Genomic DNA, 14,158 nt, shown 5'->3' on the forward strand with positions numbered 1-14,158 from the left:
ATACAAACGTTTGTATCATCGTGGGGTGCTTCAATACTATTTGTTAAGAAGAAAGATAAATCACTGTGAATGTGTATTGATTATCGATAGTTAAAAACAGTGACTATCATGAACAAATACCCATTACCATAAATAGATGATCTATTTGATCAACTGCAAGGCACAATGTGTTTCTAAAAAATGGATTTGCGTTCGAGATATCACCAACTAAAGATCAAAGAAGATGACGTAGATAAGACAACCTTCCATTCAAGATATGACCATTACGAGTTTCATGTCATGCCTTTTGGGCTGACTAATACACCAGCTGCATTCATGGATCTAATGAATAAAATCATTTGGTCATACTTGGACAAGTTCATGGTGGTGTTTGTCGATGACATCCTTATCTATTCGGCTATGCAGAAGCAACATAAAGAACACTTGAGAATAGTCTTGCAGATAGTTAGGGGACATCAGTTGTATGCCAAGTTCTCAAAGTGTGCTTTTTGTTCAGAACAAGTGTTTTTTCTCAGGCATATTGTCTCCAAGGATGGAATCACGCTGGACCTATCAAAGATTGAAACAATCATGAATTGGGATAGATCCAAGAATGCTACTAAGGTTCATAGTTTCTTAGGACTGGTCGGATACTATTAGGGATTCGTCGAAGGTTTCTCTATACTTGTAGCCCCAATAACTAAGCTCACCAAGAAAATTTTTAAGTTTGAGTAGAATAATAAGTGTGAACAGAGCTTTGAAGAAATAAAGAAGTAGTTGACCACCGTCCCTGTCTTGGTCTTACCATCTAAGACGGGCGGTTTCACCATTTATAATGATGTTTCACACAAACGATTAGGCTGTGTTTTGATACAACATGGCAAGGTAATAGCTTATGCATCTCACCAATTGAAAGCACACGAAGTAAACTATCCCACACATGACTTAGAATTAGCAGTTGTGGTGTTCGCTTTTAAAATATGGAGGCATTATCTATATGGCGAACAATTCAAAGTGTTTACCAACCATCAAAGCTTAAGATATTTATTTTTATAGAAGGAATTGAATCTTATACAACAGAGATGACTTGAATTTTTGAAAGACTATATTTTCAAACTAAAGTATCATCCAGAAAAAGCAAATGTGGTAGCTGATGCCCTTAGCAGAAAGTCATGAGCATTAGCTAGACTATCAGGATGAAATTTATTTTTCTCGATAGTTTACTAGAAAGCGAAAGTGCAGTGCCTTTCGAGCTAGATATTATTCATGAAAACCACCTTAAAATCAGAGTTATGAGATCAAATTAGAGAGAAGCAACTCTCGGATCCAGAGTTGAAAAAGATGAGAGCAGGAATTTTTGAACGAAAATTTCAGACTATAAGGTAAACAATCAAGGAATATTGAGATTCTGAAATCGTTCTTGCATTCCTAAGAATGAGAGACTTAGGAAATTGCTACATGAGGAGGCACATCATTTCAAGTATTTTATCCACCCTCGTAGTACAAAGATGTAGAGGGATTTGAGAGAAAATTTCTAGTGGAATGAAACGAAGAAGGATGTTACTGAGTTTGTCAGCAAATGTTTGATTTGTCCATAAGTAAATATCGAGCATCAGAGACTTAGAGGACTGTTGTAACTACTGCCTATTCCAGTATGGAAGTGGGCGGATATTACAATGGATTTTGTCACTGGATTCTCAAAGACCAATGAGGAATTTAATGCAATTTGGGTTATCGTAGACAAATTGACAAAATCTGCATATTTTCTCGCATGCTAAACAACTTATTCTTCTAAACAATTGGCTCATCTCTTTATTCGAGAGATAATAAGATTGCATGGAGTGCCAAATTCTATCATTTTTTATAGAAATTCAAAGTTTACCTCCAAGTTTTGATAAAGTTTTTAAGAAGTAATGGGAACACAGTTGAAGATGAGTACCACATTTCATCCTCCGACGGATGGACAATTAGAGAGAACCATCCAAGCACTGGAGGACATGTTGTGAGCTTGTGCATTAGAGTATCTTGACTCATGACATGAGATATTGCCACTAATGTTGTTCGCATACAACAACTTTCAAGCTAATATTTTTATGGCTCCCTATGAGGCTCTTTATAGGAGGCATTGCAGAACACCTCTGTGCTTGGATCAGGTAGGTGAAAGGAAGCTGTTGGAGCCAGAATTAGTTCGAAAGATAGAAAAATAAGTCAAATTTATTTGTGAGAAATTGCTAATAACTCAAAGTCGTCAGAAAAGTTATGCAGAGAGGTGATGAGAATTAGAATTTGCACAAGGTGATCATGTTTTCTTGAAAATATCACCTTTCAAATGAGTAATAAGGTTTATAAAGAAAGAAAAATTGAGTTTAAGGTACATTGGGCCCTTTGAGATTTTACAGAGAGTGGGCCCCACTGCTTATAGACTTGTATTATGCCCATTTTTGTCAAGAATACATAACGTGTATAATACATTGATGTTAAAAAAATATATGTCAGATCCCTCACACATATTAGATACGGTGGATTCAGTATTGACATTCATGAAGACTTAAGTATTAGTGAGGAGCCAGTCGAGCTTTTAGAATTTAAAGAACATAGAGTAAAGAAAAGGTCATCCTAATGGTTTTAGTTAGATGGAGTCATCACAATAAAAATGAGGCTACCTGAGAGTACGAAGCAGACATCCATGCACAATTCCCACATCTATTTTCAGTGAAGATTCTAGATGAATCTTTTTTAAGGGGGGGTAGAATTGTAATGCTGCCATTAAAGCCCTCCTGTCCCATGATTAGAAATAGTGGAAGAGTAGGGAGGAGGGGTTGTTAATGTGAGGAGTTGTTCCTCTTAGAGGAATTGATTGTGGATAGGGGGGGGTGACTCCCCACATCCTCGTGGGTCTATAAGAAGGCCCACAAATCCTCTCATCCTCCTTATTTTCAGAGGGGGGTTGAGAGGGATATCAAGATAGATAGAGAGATTGAGAGTAAGAGGGAAGGAGGAGGACGGTTGAAGAAGAGGGCAAGTGCGAGAGTTCACGTCTGGTGAACCGATAAGTCTTCTTCTCATTTTCTTTTAGATTATGTTAATGTCACCGACAACCATGGAGGTAGCTGGTGCCGATGATATTTTTGTTAAGACTTGACAACCACAATGGTTGTCGACACTAGCCATTGAGACAGGGCCGACTCTGTTTGGGCATGCCCAAACCGAGTTCAGTCATATGCGGTGGGATAGAGAGCAGGTAGGCTCTTTGTCAGGGCCAAAATTGTGGTAGGACAAGGAGCTAAAGCTCCCTACCATAGTATGCTTCAGCGACCAACTCAGTCTGGGCCTTCCAGATTGAGCCTGGTAACTGTCAGGCGAGAACAAAGTCATGGGGTGACCTGACTCGTTCCAGGCTTTGCCCAAATCGAGTCAGACCACCATAGCCAGAAGGAGACAAAGAGCCAGTGCTCTCTGTTTTGATTGGAGGAGCTGACCACCTAGGTTTGGATCTTTCTAGACCAAGTCAGAGCAATGGCACAAGGTAGAGAGCATTTGCTCTTTGTCTGCGTTTTCTCAGACTGAGGGATGGCTATCTGTCCCATTTTTTTTAGCAGGACCAACTCAGTTCGAGATTACCCAAACCGAGTTAGATTATGAGAGAACCAAGACAATGAGTTTCTTTTGCTCATTGTCTCGATCGGTTAAACAAACCAAGTCTGATTATGAGAGGACCATGACAATGAACTTTTTGTTTATTGTCTTGGCCAGTTTTAGCCGACCGACTCGGTTTGGGTTACCTAGACCGAGTCTGGTAAAAAATATGAACAAGATATTGTTTTGACTCAGTTTTATGGTATACGAGTAGGTCGATTTGGTTTATGGAGACAATGAGCAATTTGTGTGTATTATATATATATATATATATATATATATATATATATATATATATATATATATATATATATATATATATATATATATATATATATATATGAACATACATAATTATGGAGAAAACTGAGATAAGGGGTATCTCGATTTTCTACCATAACATAGATCCAATAGGACCCAAGTCAAACCAGACCGGGTTAGGATTGGATCCAGTTAGCGAATTTGGATCCAGTAGAACCAAACCAGAATAGAGCAAGTTGGATCAAGTTTGGATCCAATTCGGACCCAAACCTAGACTATATCAGCCTGGTTTCAATTTTTGCACCAAAGTGAAAAACCAAGGTCCGAATATGTTATATTGGATTTGGACTTAGCAAAGACTAGATCTCTATCCAGTTCAGTATCCATATTAAATGGATTTGGATTTGGATCCAAGTTAAGGAATCCCAAACTTTCAGGTTCGAATTAAACCTAGACCAGACTAGTTCTGGGTTAGGTTAGTGAGAGGTTTAGAGTTGAAGGATCCAGACCCATTTGAGAAGTGAAATGACCATTGTGCCCTTGTCAATAACTTGGGCATAATTAACCCTTCACTCTGAACTCGAAACCAGAGGAATCAACTCTCAAACAGAAAAGATAACAAACTCTGTATTTAAACCACTTGAAAAACTTTTATCTCTTAGATATGAGACTAAACTTTTTCAAAGCACTTTTTGGTACTAAACAAAATCACCAAGAATTTATATTTTAAAACTTTTCCAACAATCGCACACAAGTTTTAAAATGTCCTTGGCTTGCATAGAAACTTATGCATCAGTGAGAGTGTCTGCAAGACTTGAACCCCCACTTATTGAAAGAAAACCTAAATTTACCAAGATGCTAAGTGGACTTACCTTGAACTTAACTCCTTATATTGTTAACGAGTTTTCAATCATACATAGGTTTCCAAAATGTTCAATTGTGTGGATTTCATGTCGGTACATTTTAAGCCTTGTGCTTCCCTAGATTCATGAGTGCTCTAGAGAATTGTCAGATCTCATAAGAAGCAGCTCACACTTCTACACTCACATAAGTGAGTTTGTCTAGGTGTACTGTAACACATACCCAAGCCTTAAGGCCTACCTAATATTTGGTACATTATGGGCAGTTGATTTTTCAACCTTCTTAAAAGCTGTCATACTCAGAAAAACATGATTCAAATGTCAGTTTCTACTAAACTTAAAAGGTCAGACATGCTACCAAACTGATATATATATATATATATAGTAGTGGGTAGGTGATTGAACATTAGGCATTTGACAGGTCCTTTGAACATGCTGGCTTTCATTGCGCGGTTGATGGATGGTCAACGTCAAAAATGAGTATTTCTGTCAAAAGAGCAATAGTGGCGACAAAAGTTGACACTAAAGGTCAATACCGGTGACTTTTGTCACTGTTATTGCTCGTTTGACAAAAAGGAACTCGATTTTAATATTAATTTTTTTTTTGATGCTGACCGTCCATCAACCGTGCTGTGGATGGCCACCATGTTCAAGTACCAAATGTTACCACCACAAATAACAAGTATATATATATATATATATATATATATATATAGTGGGTTCCTTAAGAGGGTAGCTCTTATTAGACCACAAATTCATTGTCCAGCATCCCAAAACGTAACAGGAAGTAACTATTTAGCCCTGAACAAGGAAGCTTGGTTAGCAAGTGCGTTTAAACTGATTGTGAAAGCATGCTCTGAAGCAGGCATTGGTGGCCATCTTGTAGCAGAAAATTGCTGCGAAACAAAGCGCATTGTGGGTCGAAACTGTGGATTCGCTTTTATGCACGAGTGCGAGTATTGCTGAATGGATGATTTCTTCTGCAACTTGATCCACTGGTGGCAAAATGCGTTGATCTAGAGCATCCCCGAGACTTGGACCCACTAGTTCTTGATGATCTAATAAGGATGATATGAGCTCCCCTGGATGCCGTCCCATTAAGATCTCAAATGCCACCACCCCAAAGCTGTAGACATCGCACTTCTCTGTTGCACGCATGGTATATGCGAGCTCTGTAAAGCAAACATGACCAGTCAGATGCAACTTATTATTACTATTTTTATTTTAATTAGGTAAGGATTAGGTGCAATGCCTTACATCTGAATTCAAATCCAATTCCAAACCAAACATGAATCTAAAGGATGATACAAACTGGTTACATGTGAAATATATCTTATTAAGCTAGTTGGGTATTGATCTAATTAAAACCATTTTCAGTCCATCAGGTCCGGACCAGTCCTAGATCAAATCTGGAATTGATCATAGTATAGGCAACATTGGAATCTAAATAGCTGTGATGGTCTGTTTAGTGATGAAATTGGTGAACATTATTTCCCATTTTCATATGGAGAAGGCAAAATGAATTAGCTAAAAGTGTAAACCCTAATCCAAACTGGCCCCTATTCAACTCATATTAATTTGGACGTGGGGTGCCCATATCCAAGAACCAGGTCAGCGTTTCCACCCATTTTCATTCCTTCTTTCAAAGATGGCATCGGGCCTAAAGCCCTAACCCACAAATGTTGACTAAACCCTTGGTTGGCCCTTGTTTAATTACTCGAGCAGTGGGCTTTTATGGACTATTTCTATATGTATTATTCTTTAAAAAAAAAGACTATTTTTATATGAGTAGGCCCAGTTTTGATACTAGGCTTGATGTGCCTAGTTTGGTCCCATCTTGATAAGCAATGAATCCAGCCTCACAAGGCCCGACCTTCCCCAAATGTCACTGATTTCCTTGTGGAAAAACCTTGACGACTCGCCATGAGGGCTCCACTCAGTTGGTGAAGAAGGCAACTTGTGAATATCTCCAACTTGACGGGATGCCACAAGGTCGAAACCCATGGCTGGCGTCCCATGCCGCAAGGTCGAAGCTGGGTGTACTTCTCAGTAGGCTTGGGGACTTCAAGGGTTTTACTAACCGGAGACCAGACAATGTGCGGTTGGTGTTGGGGGTATTTTCCCTTGGATTATCTAAAAACAAAACAATCTTGACTGTACAAAAGCTCATGGTAATTTGAAAACCTTGGTTTTCCTGAAAAGTATTTTGGAAAAAATATTGGCATTTATGAAGAATAAAAAATAAGTATAATAAAAAAATAGATCTTAATATCAAGAATTCTTAAGTAGGTGAATTTTGAAAATTTCACATTTTGAGAATATTATGGTAGACATAGGTCCAAACAAACAATTGGGTGTTTAACTGTACCCTTTGCAAAGCAAGCCCATGCATCTCAAGCTGCAAAGTTTTTAATAAAGCATGTACCTGGAGCAATGTAGCCATAGGTTCCTGCAAGCCTGGTCCTGTGGGATGTGTCTGTTCTCAACAGCCTTTCTGTTCCAAAATCAGAGATGCAAGGTTCAAAATCTGAGTGGAGCAGAATGTTGCTGCTGGAGATGTCACGATGGACTATTGGTTCTGAGTGATCGTGGTGCATGTGGACTAAGGCATGTGCAACACCCTTTATAATGTTCACCCTCTTCCCCCAGTCCAGTTCAATGGCTTCTTCGTTGCAGCATAACATACTTGCCAAACTTCCCTTTTCAACATACTCGTACACCAAAAACATGTTTCTAACATGCCAACAGAACCCATGTAATTTCACGATATTCCGGTGTCGAATTTGCAATAACGTGCGAATCTCATTTACGAAGCTCTCCTGATCAATCACAACATCTCCTTCAGTTTGATCAACTTGTTAGGTGTAAGAAGGAAGGTAGAGAGAATTCAAAGGAGAAACTGGGCTGTTTTGAAAGAGGTGGTCTTGATGAGGTGGAATAGTCCCATATTGCTTTTGCTTGAGTTTTCTGAGAGCTTTATAAGCAATTAGTGAACTCATACACTTGTTCCTGAGAACAAGGGAGTGGGATGACCACCACACACACACGCGCGCGTGCTCGCACGCCGTGCCGTGTTGGTTCGGGTAATTGGCCCTTTAGGGCCATATCCAATCAAGACAAGTATCTTTTTACCCAAAGTTTCTTTGGATTCGGTAACGGGTTATAACGAGTCACGACTCCTCGTATTCTGTGCCCGTTAACGGATCACGTCTCCTCAGAATCCGTAACGGGTCCTTCTACGTTTCATAACCGTTCGTGGGTTATAAAAGCGTGGTGAGGGCTGGGGTTACGGAGAGGTTGAGACAGGCGATTTCTGGCCGAAGCTCTGCGATTTCCCATCTCTCTGTTACTCTCTCTCTCTCTCTCTTTCCTTAGTTATCCCGAAAGGGGTTGTTCTGCAACTTTGGTTCGAAGAGGCTGCTTTCGAAGGACGACCCGCCGGAGTGCACCGTTCAGTTCGTCGTAGCTATTGTATCCTGGGGGAAGGACGCCGGACCCTGATTTGCACAGTATGTGGGGGCGAATCTTCTCTAAGGGGAGTACTTTCGTACGCCTTAGCCTGCAGCATAATCTAAACATGTGCATGTTGTTTTCTTTATGTTCTATGCTTCTGTTTGCTCTGATGCTATCGTCTGGATTTTGGTCTGATGCGGAAAATGCCATGCTTGCTCCCTGTTATTGTTTCGGTCGTCTGTTAATCATGTTATTTACACTGTTGTATTTCTTGATTTATTTTGTGTTTTATATCATGATGACGATTGTGAAACAGTATGATCTGAAAAATGATCCAACAGTCTTAGAGAAGATTCTAAGCATGTCGTCTTCTTCTGCGTTTGTACCAAAAGTGGACATGTCCGGTATGCCGAAAAAGTTTGCCGGACAGAACTTCAAGCGTTGGCAGCAACGCATGAAGATCTGGTTCACTACGATAGGGCTGCTGAATGTTCTGGAAGTCGACTGCCCTTCGTTGTCTGATACTAACCCTGACCATGCTGCAGTTATTGCGGCTGTAGAGTGGAAAGAAAAGGACAGTATATGCCGTGGTTGCATACTGTTGGCTTTGTCCAACACATTGTTCGATGTGTACTGTTCTTCGTCTACCAGTGCTAAGGGTTTATGGGATCAACTTGACAAGAAGTACAATACCGAAGACCAAGGTCTTGAAAAGTACTCTGTTGCCAAGTTTCTGAAATATCAGATGGTAGAAGGCAAGTCGGTCACTGAGCAGACACACGAGTTTCTGCTACTGCTCCATAGTTTGGCTGAGGCTGAAATGAAACTTCCTGAGAAGTTTTAGGTTATGACCATCGTAGAGAAATTTCCTAAGTCTTGGGTAGACTTCGGTATGTCTCTCAAGCACCGTAGAGGGAAGATTTCCCTAGATGATCTTATGATAGCCATTGCCATTGAAGATGAGCATAGGAGCCAGAAACAGATCGTGATGCCAACTGAACCGCCTAAGGTGAACATGATGACCGGAGCTTTTAAGGGCAAAGGACAAAAACCCAATCTGCAATGAAAAACCAGTTTAAACCTAAGGCCAAAATCCAAAAAAAGGCAAAGAACAAACCTTGCTGGAACTGTGGACAGGTTGGGCACTGGGCTAAGGAATGTCCTTCCAAGAAGGCAAAAGCTCATGGGACCACAGAAGGAACACCTCAAGTCAACATGGTGACTGAGGTCGTTGGGACCAGTACTGGGTATGTTTCTGTTAACCCGCAAATCTATCACGTCTATGAGCACACAGAGTGGTTGGTTGACACTGGGGCTAATGTGCACGTTTGTGCTGATAAGTCTGTCTTTGTCTCATACCAGGCTGTTGCAGGCAGATCCGTGACTATGGGCAATTCAACGGCTGCAAAGGTGTTAGGGATTGGACGCGTGGATCTGAAGTTTCCTTCAGGACGAGTTCTATCTTTACACAGAGTGCACCATGTGCCTGTAGTTAGAAGGAACATTCTAAGTGGTTCATGTCTTGTTAGAGAGGGTTATGAATTTAACTTTAAATGTAATAAAGTTGTTATTTTACATTCTGGAACTTTTATTGGCAAGGGATATTTAGATGATGGTTTATTCAAACTTCGTGTTGAACATGTTTGCAATGATAAATTAGAAAATGATGTTTCTTTTGACTCATTGTCTAATGTTGCTTATAACATAGAATCATCTGACTTATGGCATAATACATTAGGTCATGTGAATTTCAACTCTGTGAAACGCATGATGAACTTGAAAATGATTCCTGAGTATTCCATTGATAAAACTAAAAAATATGAATTTTGTGTGCAAGCAAAACAATGTTGAAAACCATTCCATACGATTGTTAGAGATTCTGAAATATTGGATCTGGTGCATACAGATATATGTGAGTTTAATGGAGTGTTAACTAGAAATCATAAAAAGTATTTTATAACTTTTATAGATGATGGCACTAAATACTGTTATGTGTATCTGCTAAAATCAAAAGATGAAGCTTTTGATAAGTTTCTTAATTTTAAGAATGAAGCAGAAACACAAACTGGTAGAAAACTTAAGAGATTGAGGTCTGATAGAGGAGGAGAATATACCTCTAATAAACTCGATGAATATTGCAAATCTGTTGGAATAGTTCATGAGTTTACTGCTCCATATTCTCCTCAATCCAATGGGATTGCAGAAAGAAAGAATAGAACCCTAACTAACATGATAAATACTCTACTTGGGAGTTCTGGATTACTTACCTATATGTGGGGGGATGCTCTGAATACGGCTTGCCATATTCTGAATAGAGTACCTCAGAAGCATAAGGATAGTAGCCCTTTTGAACTCTGGAGAAATAGGAAAGCTAGCTTAAAATACCTTAAAGTGTGGGGGTGCCTTGCTAAGGTACTTGTCCTAGAACACAATAGGAAGAAGCTGGGTCCTAAAACAGTAGATGCTGTTTTTTTGGGTTATGTAGAGAACAGCTATGCCTATAAGTTCTTAGTAATTAAGTCTGAGATATCTGGCATAGATGTTAACTCTATTGTAGAGCTTCGAGAAGCTACATTCTTTGAGGATGTATTTCCCATAAAAGTTAGTGTACCTCAGAATCTTTCTTCTTTAGATATACCTTCAACTTCTGGTTCCATTCCCGAACATGTGGAAATGATGATAGATGGGGGGGTAGAACCATCTTGTTCCCATCCTAGACCCGATGAGTCTGAGGAAGTGGTTGAACCTAGAAGGAGCAAGAGACCAAGGATTACCAAGGATTTGGGAAGTGACTTTATCACTTACCTTATCGAAGATGATCCTCCCACTTTCCGAGATGCAATGGCTTCACCTGAAGCAAAGCATTGGAAAGATGCCATCAAGAGTGAAATGGACTCCATTATCTCTAATTGTACTTGGGAACTAGTTGACCTCCCTCGTGGTAGTTCCACAATTGGTTGCAAGTGGATCTTTAAGAAGTTGAAACCAGATGGATCCATTGACAAGTACAAGGCGAGACTGGTTGCCAAGGGGTTCAAACAAAAGGAGGGAATAGATTACTTTGATACCTATTCTCCGGTTACCCGGATGACCACTATTAGGGTGCTTATTGCACTGGCTTCCATTTATGATCTCTCGGTCCATCAAATGGACGTGAAGACCGCTTTCTTGCATGGCGATCTTGAAGAAGAGATTCTATATGGATCAACCTGAGGGTTATGTGGCTCCTGGTAATGAAGATAAAGTTTGTAGACTTGTTAAGTCATTATATGGACTGAAACAAGCCCCTAAACAATGGCATGAGAAATTTGATAATATTATATTATCATTTGGCTTTGTTGTCAATGAATCTGATAAGTGTGTTTATTGTAAAGTTAAAAGTGATGGTTGTATTATTTTATGCCTGTATGTAGATGATATTCTACTGTTTGGTTCCAATATGGGAATTGTTAATGAGACAAAGTCGTTTCTTAGTAGTAAGTTTGATATGAAGGATATGGGTGTTGCAAGCGTGATCTTAGGCTTAAAGCTGACTCGTTCAGCTGAAGGGTTAACCATTTCTCAATCTCACTTTGTCGAGAAAGTAGTTGTGAAATTTGGTTATAACCAAGGGAGATCTGTAGCAACTCCATATGACCCTTCTATCCCTCTTCATAAGAATACGACTGGTGTTCCTGTGTCTCAATTGAGGTATTCCCAGATTATTGGAAGTTTGATGTATCTTGCAAATTGCACGAGACCGGATATTTCATTCTCCGTGACAAAATTAAGTAGATACACAAGTTGTCCAAATCGCACTCATTGGAAGGCATTGGACAGGGTACTTAGATACCTGAAAGGAACCATTTCTTTGAGTTTGCATTACAAGAGATTCCCTGCAGTTCTTGAGGGATATAGTGATGCAAGCTGGATAGCCATGAACTCTGGCAATTATGGCGTGACAGGGTATGTATTTACCTTGGGTGGCGGCGCAGTCGCCTGGAGATCAGTAAAGCAGACCATCTTGTCTCGGTCTACTTTTGAGGTTGAACTCTGTGCTTTAGATGTCACTGGATTGGAAGCTGAATGGTTAAAGGGACTTCTTGAGGAACTTCCTTTAATGTGCAAGCCAATTCCTGCGATATCTGTGCATTGTGACAATATGACCACTATTGCAAAGATTAAAAGCACAAAATATAACCAAAAGCAGAGGAGACACATCCAAGTCAGAATAAAATCTGTAAGGGAACTGGTGTCTCAGTTAGTGGTTGTTGTGGACTATGTTGGATCCAAAGAGAACACAGCTGATCCATTAACGAAAGGACTAGATAAGTCTTTAGTCCTAAAATGCAGAGAGGGGATAGGACTGAAACCCATCAGTAGTTCATCTACAGTAGCAACCCAACCTATCTGAGTGGAGATCCCACAAAGTAGGTTCAATGTGGTAATAACAAGCTGTAGAGTAAACTAGATAGCACCTTATTTATATGATACTATGTATCTGTGTCTGTTCCCCTGTTTACTCTGGAAAGGTGCTGTAGCTGCAAGTTAAGGAAGAGTTAAAACTCTGAATGGGTTCAAAGTCTTCAAGGCGAGATGTTAGCAGTGCATCTTTGGAGAAGCCCACCTATGTGAGTGTGACTATGTGGCCGCAGTTTAAGGAAATGGGTTATTCCTGAAGTCACTCATGAAACAGGATTCGGGCGCATGGCCATTAACGCGTCGCCCCTAAAGATTACAACCAGAACCTTTATCATGTTGTTGCTGATGGACACTCCTACACCAAAGGTTCAAGTTCAAGACTTCAGTTCACTTCGTTCCTGTGGGGGTAAAGTTAGTCAACTAAGGTAGTGGTTCAAACCGGAAGGTACCATTGCTGAAAGCATGATATGTCCTGTTGTAGATTGTCTCATCTTGCATCTTGGTTTCCTCCCATTTCGTTCTTTGAATTTGTGGGGGAATGTTAGGTGTAAGAAGGAAGGTAGAGAGAATTCAAAGGAGAAACTGGGCTGTTTTGAAAGAGGTGGTCTTGATGAGGTAGAATAGTCCCATATTGCTTTTGCTTGAGTTTTCTGAGAGCTTTATAAGCAATTAGTGAACTCATACACTTGTTCCTGAGAACAAGGGAGTGGGATGACCACCACACACACACGCGCGCGCGCCCGCCGTGCCGTGTCGTGTCGGGTCGTGCCGTGCCGGGCCGGGCTCGGGTTCGGATTCGGATTCGGATTCGGGTTCGGGTAATTGGCCCTTTAGGGCCATATCCAATCAAGACAAGTATCTTTTTACCCAAAGTTTCTTTGGATTCGGTAACGGGTTATGGGAATGGATAACGGGTCACGACTCCTCGTATTCTGTGCCCGTTATGACGCTTCGGATTCTTTAACAGGTCTCGATCTTTCGAAGACCGTTAACGGATCACGTCTCCTCAGAATCCGTAACGGGTCCTTCCACGTTTCATAACCGTTCGTGGGTTATAAAAGCGTGGTGAGGGCTGGGGTTACGGAGAGGTTGAGACAGGCGATTTCTGGCCGAAGCTCTGCGATTTCCCATCTCTCTGTTACTCTCTCTCTCTCTCTCTTTCCTTAGTTATCCCGAAAGGGGTTGTTCTGCAACTTTGGTTCGAAGAGGCTGCTTTCGAAGGACGACCCGCCGGAGTGCACCGTTCGGTTCGTCGTAGCTATTGTATCCTGGGGGAAGGACGCCGGACCCTGATTTGCACAGTATATGGGGGCGAATCTTCTCTAAGGGGAGTACTTTCGTACGCCTTATCCTGCAGCATAATCTAAACATGTGCATGTTGTTTTCTTTATGTTCTATGCTTCTGTTTGCTCTGATGCTATCGTCTGGATTTTGGTCTGATGCGGAAAATGCCATGCTTGCTCCCTGTTATTGTTTCGGTCGTCTGTTAATCATGTTATTTACACTGTTGTATTTCTTGATTTATTTTGTGTTTTATATCATGATGACGATTGTGAAACTGTATGATC

General features: G+C 40.5%; 1 pseudogene; it reads right to left on the bottom strand.

Annotated features, from left to right (window-relative positions):
- Nucleotides 1-492: 492 nt before the first annotated feature.
- Nucleotides 493-14,158, bottom strand: part of LOC149829780 (uncharacterized) — a 45,082-nt pseudogene continuing 31,416 nt past the window's right edge.

Source organism: Nuphar pumila, chromosome 8 (genome assembly GCF_984573655.1).
Source record: "Nuphar pumila chromosome 8, dmNupPumi1.hap1.1, whole genome shotgun sequence".
In the NCBI taxonomy this organism is placed as follows: Eukaryota; Viridiplantae; Streptophyta; class Magnoliopsida; order Nymphaeales; family Nymphaeaceae; genus Nuphar; species Nuphar pumila.